This window comes from Dermacentor albipictus, chromosome 7 (assembly GCF_038994185.2).
Source record: "Dermacentor albipictus isolate Rhodes 1998 colony chromosome 7, USDA_Dalb.pri_finalv2, whole genome shotgun sequence".
Classification (NCBI taxonomy): domain Eukaryota; kingdom Metazoa; phylum Arthropoda; class Arachnida; order Ixodida; family Ixodidae; genus Dermacentor; species Dermacentor albipictus.
This window is the reverse complement of record NC_091827.1, coordinates 27,238,041-27,257,179: the sequence shown is the minus strand read 5'-3', so window position 1 is coordinate 27,257,179 and position 19,139 is coordinate 27,238,041. Positions and strand designations below refer to the sequence as shown.

At 44.2% G+C, this 19,139-nt stretch overlaps 1 protein-coding gene across 1 annotated transcript in view; it reads right to left on the bottom strand.

Annotated features, from left to right (window-relative positions):
* Nucleotides 1-19,139, bottom strand: part of LOC135919289 (alpha-(1,3)-fucosyltransferase C-like) — a 464,583-nt gene that overhangs the window by 403,320 nt on the left and 42,124 nt on the right. The window contains exon 2 of the mRNA XM_070521806.1: nt 10,121-10,189. The gene's annotated coding sequence lies outside the window, so the exon portion shown is untranslated. The remainder of the gene's footprint in view (nt 1-10,120; nt 10,190-19,139) is intronic.

Genomic DNA, 19,139 nt, shown 5'->3' with positions numbered 1-19,139 from the left:
GTCTGATTGCTTGAATATTTCTTCTAAGCACGGAGTGAATACCGTTGGAGAGATGCTGTCTTCTTGCGCGACCCCATTCTCGACAGGTATTTTTCTATATTTCTTGCGGACAAACAAGGTAGCTTCGGAATTTCGGTAGCTTCGGTAACTTCGTACATATTTCCCAAGATATAGTCACATATGCTTCATTTAAGTATTGAATACACTGCCTTATGCCTAAAGAGTTGTAGGGAAAAATTTAAAAAAGAATTAGGAGTTGCCACAATGCGCAGCTGCGTTAATAATCAGCAGCAGTACATCTCAGTTAGTATCGACACATTGAGCATGAGAACAGAGGACCTTCCCGTGTCTCCAATTTCTGTCGATGCTTCGGACGAAAAGGCAACAGAAGGACATGAGCAGCCAACAGAAAAAAAAAAGAAAACAGGACGCTCGAAGAATGTTTCGGCGAGGGTGGCAAGAACTTTTACTTTGCCCTCTCGTTTCTTATGCATGGACCTTTTCGCTAGCGGGACCTGCGCTCAGCACAACTACATAGGCCGATATCTCACGTCGATCTCGCCACGTTACGGGGGTACCTATGCACGCGGTTACGACGGGCTCATTGCGCGGTGGCTATAATCGCAATCACGAACGACATCAATCGCCCCGCGAACGAGCTTCGGCAAGCCATAGGGGAGAACCCGTTCCGAGCGCATACGGAGGGCTTGCTGACCACGGTACAGTACAAGGCAACGATACACGAAAGACAAAAGGGGGAGGATGGTGGGGGGGGGGGGTGGAGGGACGGCGCGGGCTGGTCACGCACGTGAAAGTATGCCCCCGCCGACAACCTTGGCTCTCGACACAAAAGGTTGACCGAGAACGGCAAGAACGATGGGGGAAATGAAAAAAAAAAAAAGTGTTAACAATTGGCATTCCGCGACGAAGTGCGTGAGCCTATTCGCAACTCCAGCAATTCATGCGACACCTAGCGGCAGTAGGGAGAAACGAAATACGGAGGTCCAGTCGCCGTGTGTGCCGTAGAGGCTGCTGTCGCGGACGGAAGAATGAAGCTGCTAGCAAAGAAAAAGCGAACGGCCAAGCAGTTCTGCTGTGTTCCTCGGTGCGTGCCAGCGAGATGGAAGGACAGCGATATTTCCGTTCACGCACTTCCCTCCGAGTGGAAAGGCTGAAGCCGCAGAACCAGGTGGATCGCTAACCTCCGCATCGGCAAGGCTGTGACGCTTCTGTTTGCTCACGGCATTTTGCACGGGATAATTTCTCCTTACCAGGTGAGAAACTATTGTGAACTTGTGAACTCGACCCTAATGCATGACCATTGTGCGTGGCCATTATACATGTCGCTGTGTCACCTTATGTAAACACGTTTCGCATTGCGGGCACTGGCGATTGGGCTATGCATTATTTGCTGCATATGTTAGCCGCAACGCGAAATTCGAGCACAGGTTCGAGACCTGTCACAGCGGTTTCTCCGAGGAACGTCTCTTCTGCACTCGTTAACCACATTGGCTGTAATTAGAGCTCATGTTCGACGCTTCACAGCGGTTTCTGCGAGCAACGTCACCTCTGCGCTCGTTGGCTACACCCGGCTGTAACTCGGGAGGCTTTTGATGCCCAGCACGTCTCGCGCAACTTATACGGGCGTCGGAGATTCGAATGTTTACGAATGATGTACTAGCAAGTTCGGGAAGTGTTGAGTGTAAACGTGCCACGTATGTGGCATGCTAAAGCGGAATAAATATCATGCGTGGTGCGGATGAACTTGCAGCACAGGCGCACTGCACGCGGGCACTTCCCAGCGCGACTGATTACGAATTTGCCACTTGCACTTGAGAATCTCCGACGCGCTCAAGAGTGGCCATATGACACTGGTATTTCGCACCGACGGCGAGCCTATCACGTTCATTGCAGAAGTTTGCCACTTACGCGACAGCCACATGTCAATTTTACACGCGTTTGTTAGTTTCGAGGAAAATTTACGGCGTCCGCCGTCTACTGACGTGTCGCATATGTATGTGCAGTATTAGTACCTAAGCTAGCTTTATCTGTGTTATTAAATCATCCCCAAGTCAGTGGCAAAACTACTCCGGTCATGTGGTGGTGTTTGCACCTGTGCTTTGCGTTATGAGCAGCTTTCAACTACGTTTTGCAGATGCTACATTCGGTGTACAACGTTGCATAGCCTTGCACACTCAAACCGTGCTTCATTTCCTTGCAAATGTTTTTTTATAAATATTGTGACGTTGTTTCTGAGGTAAAAAGAAAAAAATTCTGGGTGCAGCCCATATTGAGGCACAATAAAGCATAAACAATTCATTTATTTTTTCAGATGTAGCATGTCAAAGACAGCGGCTGAAAAAAATGCAGTACCAACTGAAAACCTGCCAAGGACGTCATGTTATGATGAGAACAAGGATGCTCATATGAAAGAGCTTTCACTGGCAAGACTTTGCCGACGTGTGTATCGGTCAGCCAGAGTAAGTTAATTTGACTACATGGTGCAGCACTTATATGCTTATGGTACATACACCATGTATACAAGCATGCAATAGATGTCAACACCTTTTAATGCATTACAGAATGAATCAAGCAAAGAAATTGTTGCCTCCCCATTAGAAGAAATGGTGTTGCCCCATGCACCTGTCAGCACGACCACCATGGTAAATTGGGTGCCTGCAACTTGTGCACACATTGCTTCACCACTAATTCCTTGGGATTAAACTCTGACATTGCAGGACGATCTCCCATCCCCTGACCGCAACAGCATGGACCAAATAAGTGACAAAGGAAATATGGTAATTTCTTTTTGTATATGTATGTGTTGTGGTAGCTGTCTTTACCTAGACGGTGGCATGCTTTCTGGATTTACATCGTAAGAGAATTGTAGCACGTGGTGTGTGATGGGTGCACATTAATTGCAACTTGTGCACACATTGCTTAACCACTGGTTTCTTGAACTGAACTCTATCCGACATTGCAGGACGATTTACCACCCCCTAACAGCATGGACCAAAGCCTTGTAAACACCATAATGGACAAGGACATAGCAAATATGGCAATTTATATTTTCTATATATTTGTGATGTGGTAGCTGTCTTTACCTAGCCGGCAGCATGTTTTCTGGATTAACTTCGTGAAAGGATTGTGGTGTGTGATGGGTGCAAATTAACTGATGCAAAAAGCCTGGCTTTCCTACTTCCAACATTGAATTTAATACATTGACGTGCATTATTGGAATGACAAAAAGAAGCTGCATTTCGCGTCAGATATGTCAGACATTACAACTCTTGCTTTTGTTTTGTGACAGGAATGTGCTTGCCAACCTGGCCTCCATACATCAATGGCAGAGTACTCAAGAGAAGAAAAAGACGTGGCAAATTTCCTACTAGAAATGGCTTCACGGACAAGGCTTACAGAAAGCAAGGCTGCCCAAGTGACATCGGGTACTTTTCCACAGAAGTTTGTGAACACGATAAATAGTAGCAACGTAAATACATTCACAGGCCTGCCATCATTCGATGTTCTGAATGCTCGTGTGACGTGCTACACAAAAATTCATCCACTTTCAGGATGGCACCAGTTATGTGTAAAAACAATTGCATTGACATTGGTGAAATTGAAGCATATTTCCACTGCATTCTTGAGTCACCTTTTTAACTGTTCTCTAACTACATGTATCAACATAATTGCAGAGACTGCTCAGTTGATGTGTGAAATTTTAAAAGTAACTGTGGCTGTGCCACCAAAAGATGAATTCCAGTGGCACGTTTGCATATTCGGCATTAGGTGATTCACCTGAAGTCGTGCCATGGCTGGCGATATTGCAAGTAGCCTGTATTGCATAGAGGCATTTGTGCGTGTGACCTTGGCTCCATCAAAGCGTGGCGGCCTTGAGAGTAAGTGCGGTCTTCTGTTTGGAAATCCAGCATTTTTTATGCCCCTCAGCCACTTCATACTTTTCAGACACGGTCGTTGCCATGTGATCTACATGCTGCACTTGTTTGCATTGGACAAACCTGCAGACTTCAACTTCAACACACTTTTCGTAAATTAGCAATGCACATTCTTTTGCAACTTGTATTCTTCATTGAAGTGCTGATTTACACTACGCATTCTGATGCAAGTTTTCATCTTATGGTATTCCGAGATATTTGCAGTTCACTTATGATCTGTGTGCATAGAGTTGTGGTTATTCTTCAATGGCTGTTTGTTGTCCCTTTCCTTACTTGTATTTTTTTCACAAAATAAACCACATGCACTCAATATTTTGTTCACTGTACTTGCCTCATACGTTTTACTCAAGCCCATTTTTGTTGCACTTTTTAGCATATGAGGGTATATCTGGCCAAACAGAACATGAGAAGTAACACGGAACAGTGTCAAACCTGCATACCATGAGTATTTAAAAAGTTTGGCCACCAGAGTTGAGTACTCTGAAAGAATGGTTTGATTCAAATGACCCCAGCTGGTATATGTACCATAATTTATGCTTCTTCCCAGTTTGTTGAATACAGTGCAAATGGCTGTCCTGGGAAGCATAACTAAACCACTGGTAATACAACATGGGGAGACACTTGTGCAGACTTATCAGTGAATGATAATTATTGATCTCCAGAGAGCATATAGAGCTGTCCTTAGTATCAACATATCAATAAATGGAAAGTAAGTGACATAAAAGTTTAACATGCACTTAAAGCACTTAACAAACACTTAAAGGGGCACTGAAACACTTCCGACTGATCATAGTTACCTCACTACAAAAGGAGAGCGCCTGCAGCAAAAATTTTTCGAATCATTGAACTGTAAGCGGAATTAGTAGTTATTGCACTGATGCATTGCTTTCTCCTTTCGCCTCAGCTAGTGTGCTGGAAGCTACACGGTGCATGGCAAGGTAGCAAGGTCCTGGTCAAGTTTTTTTTTTTTACACATTGCTACTTGTGGTTGAGGCATGTGTGGCACTCTCTAAACGCGAGATGGACGCCTGGAGCTACATCACTTACAGAGACCAATAAATACACACGGCTGTCTGATCGTCCTGCGAACAGAGCTTGTGGTGGTCGTGGTATCTATATTATGCGGCATGCCAGTTTCAGGGCCCCTTTAAGAAGGGCACTAACAAAGACAACAAAAGTTGGTTTCATGAGTTCTGCCTGAGTCGCCACTGATATCACGCAGTTGCTCGAGCACAAATTGTGAAACAATAACGTATGAGCCATAGGAAACGAACAGTCATGTCAGCAAAAAAAGAAAAAAAGCAGGATATGTATTGTGATAGGTAACCCCAAGCGCCACAGCACAAGGTGAAGGTAAGTTGCAGTTCGGCACATAATAGGATCTCTTCTGCTTACAACGGTGCACGCACATGAACATTTCACTTTACTACGATCTTTGCAATATGAACAGCATTGAAACGCAATGTAGAGATGAACCATTAAAGGGACTGACAACTACACCAAATGTTCCAGGATAAGGTGCCAGGAGAAACAGCCGAGATGTGCTTGCTCTTTTGCGACAATACAGCAGTGCACGAACACTTTGCCTCCACGATCGATGGGTCCCGGAATGCGTCGGCGATTCTCACCACAATCTCGTGCGGGTCCGCTGTCACGCCGGAGGTTTGCACACACGCGCGACCACTTCTACTTAATTACTCTTTGTACCACTGGTACCGACTAAAATGAGGTGCTCGGCGTCCACTACCCGTTCTCCCCCCACAAAACAGCGCGAATTAACATCGCAGTGCAACAAACTTAAAGTTTTCACCAAGGAAAGCGTACGCGGGGACCTCCGTAAAGCCGCCATACTGCACAGTGTAGCCAGACCGGGTCAGGCTTCGCAGCGCCCCTTAATGTTGATTTGAGTTGCGAATAGCGTACTTCGAATACTTCCGAATGTAGGGTAATGATAGAAACAGACACGAAGAAACGGTCGTTGATTCGTGGCGTTGTGTATACGCTCCAAAGACATGGACAGCATGCAGCTGGGCTCTGTGAGACAGCGTATACGGGAAGACTCCAGTATAATTTTGTACACGCGATGTTATATATACCGTGCAACCAGACCTAAAAGTGAGAGAGAGAGCCTGTTTGGATTGTGTTGAGAGTGGTACGGGGACGGTAATCGAAAACACGCTACCTCGGGCGCAACATAGAACGTCATGATCCCTAATTCTGTGATTAGTGAGAAAAGTAATTAGACGCAGGGAAAGTAAAGACGTCGAAAGCAAATCACAGAAAAAAAAGACCATGTGTCATCACGCCTGTGCTCTCGAATTTCTACTCAATTTTCTTTTGCCTTTGCGTTAACGTGTAAACACTGTCCTTACGTTAATTTACTGCTCTCAGGAACGCATCCAGCGTTTCAAAAAAGCACCCTGAACTGATGTCGACCCCTTTGGCACGGCAGAAAGACATAAAACACGCTGTAACAATTACTTAGGTTGGCTACGTTCCATGATATAACGACTTGACCTGATGTAAAGTACTTTTCACCCTCAAGTATAATTGTAATTGTTTTGTTATTGTTTCGCTTGTCTCTCTAGCAGCGTGTAGATTATTTCGCATGCACCGTTCGGCTTCAGCACCGTCCTTAGTAGGGCTAAAAGACAAATGGAATGCACAGGAACAAATATAGGGGTTCCCAGGTACGTTAGTCAAGCTGTTGAGCGAAAAAGAGTTAAAAAACACGGTGTACGGTAAAACTATAAGACCTGCTGAGTTAGGTTGCCAGAGGTCTGACGACCGAAAACTTAGGTATTAAAGTCACTTAAATGGCACATTTTTCAATATTTTCCCCGTTATATATATATATATATATATATATATATATATATATATATATATATATATATATATATATATATACTGCCAGGTCCCAATGCGGAAGCCCCCTCTATTGACCATTCGATACTTCCCAGCTACGCACGAAGAGAAAGTCACGGCACATTCCTCGCGATCCAGCTTCCAAACGAGGAAACGAGACCTTCTGTGACCCGGGGCGCTAGCAGCGTGGGCAGCTGGGCTTCTGAGCCACACCGTCGTTTATCCCGCTATCCCTACGCATTTCCCCCGAGTGCTTTCGAATTAGGGAAGCGAAGTGACCTCTCCGGGAAGCGACCCCCCCACCCCTCCCGATACGCCAGCCCCGCTTCGCGTGCGTTCCCGGTGGGAACCGCAGCACCTGCTCTCGCAAACTTGGAAATGCAATCTCGCGCGGGTCTAGTTGTATAGTTTCGAAATCACGTGGCGAAAACGCGCGCGCGGCTACTAACAATCATGGGCGAGGGGGGTGCGCTTAACAACGGTACAGCACAACGAATGAAACGGCAATGTTCAACGTCACTAAAACCATGCAGTTTCGTGGAAACTACAGAGCTAGCCCGTGCCACTGGAGGCCTAATTCAATGTTCGCAACTAGCGAAAATTCACCACAAACATTTACAAACTTCTACTCTATAGGAAACAAATTTATCCCCTAATTCACGGAAGCTGTGTATGCATTATTTTTATTGCCTGTGCACTGTCTATAGAATACATCGTATATAGTACTTGTAAAACAAACGTGAATTGTTCATCAGCAGCTTATTTATGTCCAATGCAGGACGAAAGCCTATTCCAGCTATATAAAATGAGCCCTGCCGAAGGGGCAACGAAAAGCGGATGATTTAAAGAACATAATAATGCTCTAAAGAATTAAACGATGGTTTCACGTAATATGTTTCATAAGTTCACGGACAATCGTATGACAATATATCTGCAAATAAAGAGTCTACAAAAGCTTAATACCACGCACATAAGGCCTCCTGCTGTCCATCGCGGTCAGACAGCTCGCAAATATGCTAAAAGGACATATTATAGTTATGCCAAGTAGAAGACCCACAAGATGTCTACAAAACATCTATATTTCGTATCTGTATAGAAGAAACGGTCGCCTACTGGACAACACCTCGCCTCTCTGAACATTTACTGTCATGGGCTGACTGGCGTACAGGCATCGACTTAAGGCGATGCGGCGAGCTTACCCTTACTTAAATATAAAGCTCCGCTTCGGCAACTGCAATGACCCAGTTTGGGATTGTATGACACTACTGCGCGCAGCGGATAAGGTGCCCGTGCCATATCTTTTTAATGTGTTATTCTGCACGTCTTTGATTATAGCTATAATTCAGTTGGTAGATTTTCTTACACTTGAATCTTGCTGTCTACATTCTTTGTATCGTTGTTACGTTTCATACGCGTTCGCATACGCGTTTATTCGCGGTGCGTTCCTTTGGAATGTGTGATTCCGCCAGTGTTTGATTAGCAATAATGAAATTCCTAGATTTTCTTACACCTGAATTCTGCCTGACTCGTGTTATGAATGTGAACTCTACGACATTAGCTCACAAATAAAGCCTTTGTTTGTGACTGCAGAATATCAGGATAACGAAACTAAACGACCGGCTAAATAAAGGAACCGTCTTGGCAGTGTGCCTAAAGCGCAATCCACGCGCAAATGATTTCCTTTATACTTTGGAGCACTTGTTGGCCGAAATTCGAACGAAAGAACTTCACTGAAAAAAATATTCTGTGGGCGATTCGCTAGAAGATCGCGTCTCACGATGCCTGCTGCGAGGTAGGCAAAAAAAAAGTACAGCAGTGCCCTCTTGTTTCGCTTCAGCTTCGCAAAGACACACTCAGATAAGATATGTCTTCCATGTGTCATTTCTCCTTTGTCCGCTTCTGCATCTATAGATGGATTGCAGTGACGTCATCGGGATCGCCATCTTTGGTTACAAGCAGATGGAGAGTGTGCGTGAAGAAGAAACGCCACATAACAAGTGCGACTTACGCTGAGCGACAAACCGGTAACAGTGATAATGCCGTCATAAACGTCACCGTCAAGAAGAAAAGAAAGGTGAAAGCAATGAGCACGTGATGATATGGCGCTGAGGTCGTCGCGGTCGCCATAGTTTGGGCAAGCTGCGTCTGTGACCTTACCAGGAGAACTATGTAAATCTGACAGCACACGTCCCACATCCAAACGTGATCAGCCAGAACTTGCTGCCACGTTTGACAATGTCTGTGCAATTAAAGTGTCTGTAAAAGCGTATGGCCAGGCACATATGGTCTCCTGCTGTCCATCGCGGAAGTATAGCTCGCAAATATAGGCTAAAAATACATAGTATAGCTATGATAAGTATAGGACCTACAAGACGTCTACAAGACGTCTACATTTCGCATCAGCGTAGAAGAAATGCTCGCCTATTGGCCAACTACAGATACTTTCCACGGTGCTGCACCAATTTAATCGAGCGTGTAGACAAACCGGAACAATCGGTCTCGCCTCATTTCAGATCGCATGGGAAGGCGACGCCATATCTGTAGCGTGCGAACGCGCATGCCCGGAAGGTCACTCGCAACCCGCGGGGAAAACAATTCGTCTCTCGAACAGAGCTCACGATTTTTCGGCGCACGCCACCATAGCGCGCTTTAATTAAAGGATACGCGTAGCATTGTGTTTCCGTACGGGCGAAGAAAATCTGCGCAGCCGTTAATCAAGGCGCCTTCTCTAATCCAATTTCACGTCTGCCTACACTTAAAAGGCCACACTTGTTTTTCTTTTTTTTTTCGTGTGTGTGTGTGTTCAGCCGAGTGTAACTCGATTCTGTCTTGGGTGTCGGTGGAAAGACTCACTCGCACGCAGGAGACGAACAAAAAAAAAAAGAATGAAGCGAGTGAGCCACCGTGTTTAACCCTAACTGGTCCAAAGTCATAGAAAAATAAAGAAAAAAATTCCACTTGAGTTTTCGGCAATGACGTGAAAGTTTTTTTTTATCTTGTGCTGCCAAAACCTGGATGCGTTGTATAAGAAGCGTGGTGTGCTTCGTACTTCTCATTTCGCCGCAATTGTGATGTGGAATGTGGCCACCGTTTACTTAAATAACACTTTTCTGACACCCACAATAAGTTATAAACTTATAGGCGTTAAGAAGAAGGCTTCAGAAATACTCGGGCGCATGCATAGGCTTAAACTCATGTCACAGGATGCGTGTACAGTTGGGAAATTTCAGGGAAAGGCATATTTGTGTGGCGGCACAAAGTCGACAAATTATGTAATTAGCGGTTCCGAGACTCACCTTTTTGGAAGATCGCTTTGTCGTTTGGTTTTCTCCACGTCAGATCTTTCCAGCGAAAGGTTACAATTCCTGCACGAATAATTGGACCAGAAAAGGTTAAAGGACACTATACATGACATTTTCGATATTTTATAGTCGAAATAGCAATCACAGGAACAGTCATAATGACATAATTTAACGAACACTTCGCCGGTACATAATTTCATACATGTGCATTTATTGGACACATTTTGTTTTGTCGTAAAAATACCAGTTGGATAAGCCGATAGCATCTGCATGGATGCAAATGAAATGACTATCTCTACTAGTCTACTAGATAGTTTATTTTTTCTGATGAAAACCACCTCTTGAGTGAGAAAATACAGTAATATGTAATATCGGTTGAGGGGTTGTAATGTTCTCGAAATTTGGACAGTTTAGCCATCTGCATAGTGACATTCGAAATGTGCGTCACCGTCACAGTTTCGTCGTCCGTAAGGAGAGGCAAGTCTCGCAGAAATCAAAGACGAATTTCTTTTTCGGAAGCTGGCGGCGAGCATATGGACGCAAAACAATTTCTCCATTGCCTAATTGGTGTACGCGCAAGGGCTCATTCGTCGCTTAAAGGACACACACGAAATCGAAGACACCTCGACAACGAATCGGGCGGCGCCTCCAGCTTCCAACTTTCAGTATACGAATACAGCAGTGACCGCTGGCATCCGGATCCGGCTAAAAAACACGAATTTGATATTTTCGATCATCGCTCCCGGTTTCATGTTGAAACGAATCAGACTCAACGTCAGTTACAAGTTACGGCTGGTCTCAGGAAAAGTATAACGACGCGCTGGAGTTTTATGAGTGCTAAATGTATACACGCACTCTGCGGCACTAAGCGGTGTGGCGGCTATACTGGAAAGAAGCGTGAAGTAGTATACAGGGCGACCGCAGCGCGATGAGGATGCAACGGCGACAACGACGGCGTACATGACGTCAACAGTGACGACGGCACAACGAAGACGGCGCGAAAATAAATGGCTACTTACGTTGTTCTTGTTGCCTCAAAACATGGCAACAACTTTCGTCTTTGGTAAACAGCTTCAAGCGATTGTTTCTTTTTATTTTTCTGTGCAATTCGCAGGACTTTCAAGGACGCAAAACGAGAAAAAGGAGAGTGAGAGAGAGAGAGAGAGAGAGATTTCATTAATCAAATGAGAAAAAAAATTGTCAGACAAACATGCAGCTGTGCATCGGGAAGGAACTGCGTCAACGTCTCCTATAGCATGCAATCTGTCACCCTAGCAGTTGTAGTTGTGGGACACGTCCAGCTTCAATCAATCCGGCGTTTCTTAAAAGCTACAGAACGCAAACAGCGCAGACTAACAATTAAAGTAAGGAACAGAGTCAGATGCAGCACTCCGGTTGGCTTTTTGCTTCCTCCCTTTATAGCTTCAGCTTCTTTCGTTCTAAATACCATGCGCCAAGTAGCTCAAGAAAAAGCTCTCTTGCAGTCTCTCAGCATCTGTCGCGTGATTTATACGAATTGTTCTTGCGTGGCCTGTGGTGAGATTGCTACTCTGCCTCGCATGCTCTGGGAGTGCGGGTCGCTGGGCCGGAAGTTCACCAAGGAAGAGTGGGACGTGCTCCTGCGAAGTCCCGTCTTTGAGGACCAAATCCTGGCCGTCCAGCGCGCCCGCGATCGGGCCGGCAGACTATATCTGTCAGTCCGGTCGTGGGATTAGGCGGGTACGCGTTTTATCGCGCTTTGCTGGACCAAATAAAAGTTCACTCACTCACTCACTCACTCACTCACTCACTCACTCACTCACTCACTCACTCACTCACTCACTCACTCACTCACTCACTCACTCACTCACTCACTCACTCACTCACTCACTCACTCACTCACTCACTCACTCACTCACTCACTCACTCACTCACTCACTCACTCACTCACTCACTCACTCACTCACTCACTCACTCACTCACTCACCTGCACGTGTTCCATTGCTGAATAAAAACATCGTGTTAAGCATCTGCCACTGCGACCGAAGGTTAGCAATTAGGACACGTTAAAATTAGCCTCGGTTTTTCTCGTGTTTTGGGGATAGGTACAACGGTGACTCACTTGCTGCCCATGCGCAAAAGATACATTTCGTTCCTCCGAGTGCTTAGCGAACAATGGCTGAGACATTTTGAAAACGCTCGCATGTGACATGTTTAGGTCATGCGTGTCGCCTTTCAACAAACTTTCACGTATCTCTTAGTCGCTGACGTTGTTGATTAACAGGAGATAAATGTACCGACTGCATCAAAGCCGGCTATCCTAGGTCTACAGGCTTCATTTTGATGTATCTAGTATAGCCAGCTCTGGGGCGCCCTTATTCTAGGATTGAGTCATTAACTATATTAAGAAAAACTTTCACAAACATTAACGAGCCACCACCGTCAGTGATTCCTTTGCCAGCCTATTTGCAACTTATTAAGTTTCATAACGTCTGCCGACGTTATACAGAGTGTACTAGCTCTCCTTAAAGACAGATCGCAATTACAGACAGCCGGCATATTCACTTCACCTTTAGTTCAAACATTCTTGAAAGATTTTAATCAGCGTATTTCTACAAATTGAGTAACTTTGCTATGCGCACTCACGACAGCGACACCACACAAAAGCGATCAAATAGAAATACATATGGAAAGAAAGAGGCCAAGTATGTGTGGTGTAATAAATGTTTTTTGTAGAAAGCAAGCAAGGAAAAAGAAAGGAAATCACAACTCGCTCCCTTGCAACCGCAATGAATGAAAAATAGACTGGCGTGAAAAATAGAATGGAATAAAAGTAAACAGCAAAGAACACGACAACGCACAACAAGAAATGACGAATACGACAAGAGGTCCACCGTCTGGCTCGAGCAGCCACCGAATGATCTCGCTTCCGAGTTATCATCAATCCATTTAGGAATTGTTAACGGGAAACCACAAATCATCCGCGCGCACCGTCAGCGCCATCGCCAGGGGGCGCCACCATGCGCGACTGGCAATTCTCTCCAGCGATGTGTACACGTAAGAACCACCCGCCATTCGACACAAAGCAGCGGAGAACTGTAACACGCCTCTATAGCGACTCAGCTCTTGTTTCTTTTTCTTTGTATTTTTGTTTTTATTTTTCGTTAAACGCAGTTGAAACGACGGCGTAACGCCCCCGAAAGTCGAACAAAATATTGAAAAGAAAAAAAAAACTAAAAGAAAACACAAGAACCAAGAAGACACTACAGATGCGCAGGGGGTGAGGCAGCAACTGAGGAGCGAAATCAGGAGATGAGGTGCAGAAAGTTGAGTGTGCAGAAGGAAAAAAAGAAGCAGACGAAAAAATGTAGTAGCAGACGTAGAAAAAAGTGGCAGACGAAAGGGAAATCGATGCAGTCTGCAGTGTTCAGATGAAACGCAATAAAAAATAGTGCGCGCGCGTGTGTGTGGATAGTGATGCGAGACGGGCGGAGCGTTTCATCAGAGTTCAAGGGGAGAGCAACCCGCACCAACTCATCACCCGGAACGGAAAACTAGCGCACACAATGCCGTGAGTGATCGCGTTCTGTCCGCACTCAATTCCCGAGCGTCGAGGATTGAAGCGAGGAATAATCGCAATAACAATAAAACGAATGCCCGCGGCGTTGAGATTGGGAGAGCAGACACACACACACAGACCCAAACGCGCAAAAAAGAAGTTCGCGGTTAGCCGAACAAGCCACGATGATCTATTCAATAAAAAAAGGTAAAGAAAAACAGCACTCTCTGCAACAGAGTTTTCATTATGCAGCCCTGAATAAAAAAGAAGAAGAACAGCTAATCGTATCGAAATAGAGGAGCCTAGGACAATGAAACAAAGTTCACTTCATTCATCGCTGAAGCATTAGAGGTTTGATTTCTCTCGCTCACCCGAATTTCTTTCCTTTTACGCGTGATGATATTTCAGTGCAATACTCGGCACGGTTTTCACTGCAACGTATACCCTACGTGTAACGATTATTCTGCCCAGCCCACTGATCGATGGCTGCAGTGAAAGAAAGAAAGAAAGAAAGAAAGGAAGAAAGAAAGAAAGAAATAAAGAGAAAAAGAAAGAAAGGAAAAGAAATTAGCCGGAACTAGAAAAAGAAAATATCAAAGAGGTTCAACTGATTGAGGACCTTAAGCATTTATAGCGCAAGAAAGCACAATGAAAGCGATAACACGAAACTTTGAGAACAAAGGCGTACAAACGTGGAGAAGATTGAGAAGAGAGGAAGGAACGTGACAGCTGGATAAAAAAATACATAAAGTGGAGCGGGGGAAATCGATATTACAATCTCAAGTGAACTTGCGATTTAATACTTGGGAACAGCTACACGAGTGCGAACGAATCTCGATATTCCCGATACTGGAGGCGTAGCTGCGGGTAGAATCGGAAACGCACGTTCGAAACCGAACCGTCAGAAGAAAGGGAGACGGTAATTCATTTCGAACACGTCAGCACACGCGAGAGACGAGCTGTTGAGAGGATACAGGAAATGTAGGGAAGATAGGGAAGATAGGGAGGTTTCATACCCGGAGAACATACCCGATTTGCTACGCACACCTATATATTGTGGAAAGATAAAAAACAAAAATGGGAACAGCAGATAAGGTTTGAAGGGTTTGCTTAGCTAAAATAATATTGATGTGCCGATTAAATATGCGCGTACGTTGTAAGTTCGGAAGGAGACCTCCTGGTGTGAGCGCCAGGGGGACCTCCTGTTAAACAAAACGTTAAGGAAGTAAGTCTAATGACTGGCGTGGACACAGTAGTAGTTCTTTCACAACTTTTTATTTTCTTTTCGGAAATACGAGCGCTTAACTTGGGCGCCGGAGGCTGCTTATTAGCACACGTGCAGCGAGTGTCGATAGCATGCGCAGTGAATGCTATATTTAATCAATTCATGCTGTTATCCTAATAATAGACGAAATGAAACAGAGAATAAACTGGAATTGATAAAAATTAACGCATGATACAGTAGCGCGAAAGCATCAATAGCTATTTAGCAGTTCAAAAGAAAGCGTTCAAGTGTGCTATGTAAAGCATCAATCACGAAAGCACATGGTATATGTGAAACATCGACCACGAAAGCACATGGTATAAATAAGATCAAACCGTACATTGCAATAATTAAGGCTTATCCGCACATCCCTCTCTCTTATTTTCGTATCAATAAACATAAAAGGGCTTTTCCCTAGGTTCTCATCTGCATTTCTCGCATCTCGTCACTATAGGCATCTGGATGAACTCGATAGCCGAGAGAGAAAGACAAGGATATACGTAGTTCCACCACGCGAGGAATTCATAGTTGTTTCAAGACGTTTTTCTGAAGTTCTTCAAACGTTATTTTTATCCGTTTCCACATGACACTTTGACCAGTTCTTGTGCTACAAACAACTTCCTAATACCATCCAAATCTTGGCCAATGCCCCGCACTGGGTACACGCCATCGAAGAAGGAAATCCAATCCAATCCAATCCGCCACGGGAGCTTCTGCTCCTCACTACGGCGGCCTGTCCTAAGTTCTCACGCGATCACTCCAACACCTACAGACAGGGCCAAGACGTATCCCGCGCATGCGCTTTACGTACCTCTCCTCCACACGGAGTGGGAAGATGACAAATGGTTCTACGCAGCGCGTGCAGGGGTTTCCAAAGCGCCCATGCAACCGAGGTCGTCGCGTCCGAGGGTGTACACACGAGCATGAATCACGTACGCACCTTTTCGGATGCGTGGTGGGAAGATATATATACATACATATATATATTTGTATAGTGATCGGAGTACACTTAAGCTACGTGGCGACTGCCCCTATACGTCCATAAGCGTATATATAGAAAACGGTCATTCGACAACAGCCCGGGCATAACTCGCTTTTCCCTTTTCACACCTATCGAAGACAAATGACACACCCGGAGCACGCAGTTTCCGGTTGGTCGTGAATCGTTTAGATCCTATGCGGAGGGGGAATGGCACGAAGGGTTTGCGTGCGCAAGTTGAAACTGCTTATTATTATTATTTTTTTTATCGGAAGCGTCCTTTTCCGACACTTAAAAGCTTCGTCAAGTGTACAAGCTGTACACACCGGTATTTTCGCCCGCGTAATCTAAATGATGAGGAGCCGTGCAGCAAAATATTCCGAGGAAATGGGTCTCACGTTAACCGCACTCGACTAGATAGGAACACAAGAGAATCAGACATTTGATGCCGGGCGGTTTCGGCTGTCATGTGTCGACGAGTGGTATGTCGGAAGGCGTGGAACGACGATGACGCATCAAATTTCTGACGAATAGCAGTATTTCTCGAACACGCTTATTCGATCTAGAGAGACAGTTTGGATACTCAAACACATTTTTTTTTTCAATGTAAACTGAAAATGCTACTCTTTTTACAGAACTCTTACATCAAGTTCAAAATATTACGCCGCAAGAAGAAACGCCCCAGGTAGAACACCGTTATAGGGATGCCCGAAAGCCGTGGATTCAGACCAGCTGAGCGATGACTAGTAGTTGTAACGCATGCTTTGCATTTGTTAAAAGCTCCCCAGTGTTGCGTATAGAATCGACGGTAACTCTCCCGGTAGTTTCTTATTTTTTTATCGTAAGAGATTTGACGGAGAGCACACTGATACTAGGCGGCCACCTTTAATATAAAACTCCATAGGAAGAGAAACTGAAAGCTCTAAACCAAAAAAAAAAAAAAACATCTGGCCAATCTTTACCGAAATCAACAAAAAATGGTCAACAGCAATTTCATTCCAATCCGGTAAGTTCTATATATTCAACCAACAATATTGGCAAGCGTATTGTCATTGGTCACATATTGACTATTTGTACTCAAGCAAAAAAAAAAGAAAAAAGAAAAAAAGAACCTGGTGTAGTTTTGACAAAGGAACAAACTCAAGCAAGTGAGAACTGCCAAGGTTGGCAAAGGCTGGCATTGTTGCATGGATTTCTATCATTCCACTCGGAGCAGTCTCAACCAGGCTCTAATATACACTAGAATCATCTGGTCCAATTCGCGAATGGGTGTAAAGCACCCAATATGCTGTGTAATGCCGTCCGGATGGCCATTATTTTTTCATAGTCATGACTTTTTTTCGTAATACAACGTGCTGCCATTATGACTCACGTTTAGACGTTGTTTTTCGTAATAAGCTGAGGATGTCTCTTGATTTTTCTCATTTACTTTGGGAAATATGCCGCAAGGTATATGCCGTAAAAGTAAACACAAAGGGAACACCCGCTAAGCGCGTGCAGCCCTGTTGGATGAATGTGCTTTAATAATGCGTTTGCGTATCTGTTCCCTATTATTTGCCTTCTCTATTTAGCTGTTCCACCTCAATGCCCGATTTCTGTCGCTTTATTATTTATTTATTTATTTATTTTATTTATACATACTGCAGACCACATAACGTGGTCCAAGCAGGACGGGCATATTTAACAAATCACATTGAGTATATGGGTGCACATACATTATGTTTTACATCCAGATACAAATAACTAGCAAAAATAGCAAAAACACAATGCAAAAACACAATAGGAAAAACACAATGGCTAAATGTATACAATGCTACGCGATGGCAAGACGATCGCGCTCTGGTAGAGAATTCCATTGAGACACTGTGTGCGGGAAAAAGGAAAATTTATAAGCATCTGTTTTTGCGAAATATGGCGTTAAAGATCTTGGTTGTTGATGTCGTGTATGTCTTGTGGATAGGGGGGATAAATACAAGGAAGGATCAATAGCAAATCACTGGTTAAGGAGAGAATTCAGGAAGCCCAAGCGAAATTGCCTTCTTCTGTACTGAAGGGGGGGGGGGGGTTATGTTATTGGCTGTCATTAGTTCCGACGGAGAGTCTACACGACGAAATTAGGAAAGATAAATCGAACAGCCTTTCTTTGAATTCTTTCGAGTTTATCAATATTATGTTTTGTGTAGGGGTCCCATACTATGCTTGCATATTCTAGCTTTGGTCTGATGTACGATTGATAGCATAGTAGTTTTACATTTGGTGGTGAATTACGAAGCTTGTGTCTTAGGAAACACAACTTTCTGAAAGCAGAGGAACAAATGTTATCAACGTGTGAATTCCAGGACAGGTTAGCAGTGAACGTTACACCTAAATATTTGTAGTTATCGACATGATTAACTGTAGATGAACCTAGGGAGTAAGCACACTGAAAAGGGGATTTTTTTTTTAGTTATGGAAATGGAAACAGTTTTTTGTGCATTTATGACCATGCCCCACTGGTTGCACCATTGGTATACGTAATCTAGATTTTCGTTTAGTTCTTTTTGATCATGTATGCTGCAAACCTCACGGAATAATATACAGTCATCTGCGAACAATCGAATTTGAACCGTTGGATCAATTATATCTACGATATCATTTATATAGCACAAAAATAGCAAGGGCCCTAGCACACTGCCTTGGGGCACACCCGACGTGACTGGCAGAAGGCGCGAATTTTGATCCTCGACTGTGACAAACTGCACCCGATTTCTCAAATATTCAGCCACCCAAGCGACCAACACCTTCGGAAGACCAATGTTGTTCAGTTTATAGATTAGTTTGTCATGAGGAACTTTATCAAAGGCCTTACAGAAATCTAAAAAAATGTGTCTATCTGAATATTATTATCAAGACCTTTGGCAAACTCATGCGTAACAGTGACGAGTTGCGTCACTGTCGAATACTTCTTTCTAAAGCCGTGCTGAAAACTTGTTAATATGGAGTGTTTGTCAAGGAATTCTGTAATTTGAGCGGCTATAATATGTTCTATAAGTTTACAACATGAGGAAGTTAAAGATATCGGTCTGTAGTTAGATAGTAATAATCTGTCGCCTTTTTTGAAGATAGGCATTACTCGGGCCGTCTTCCAGTCACGCGGCAAGGTTGCTGTTGACAAGGAACTATTAAAAATAATAAAAAGGAACTTGGCAACGCATTCGGCATATCGTCGAAGAAACACATTTGGAAGATCGTC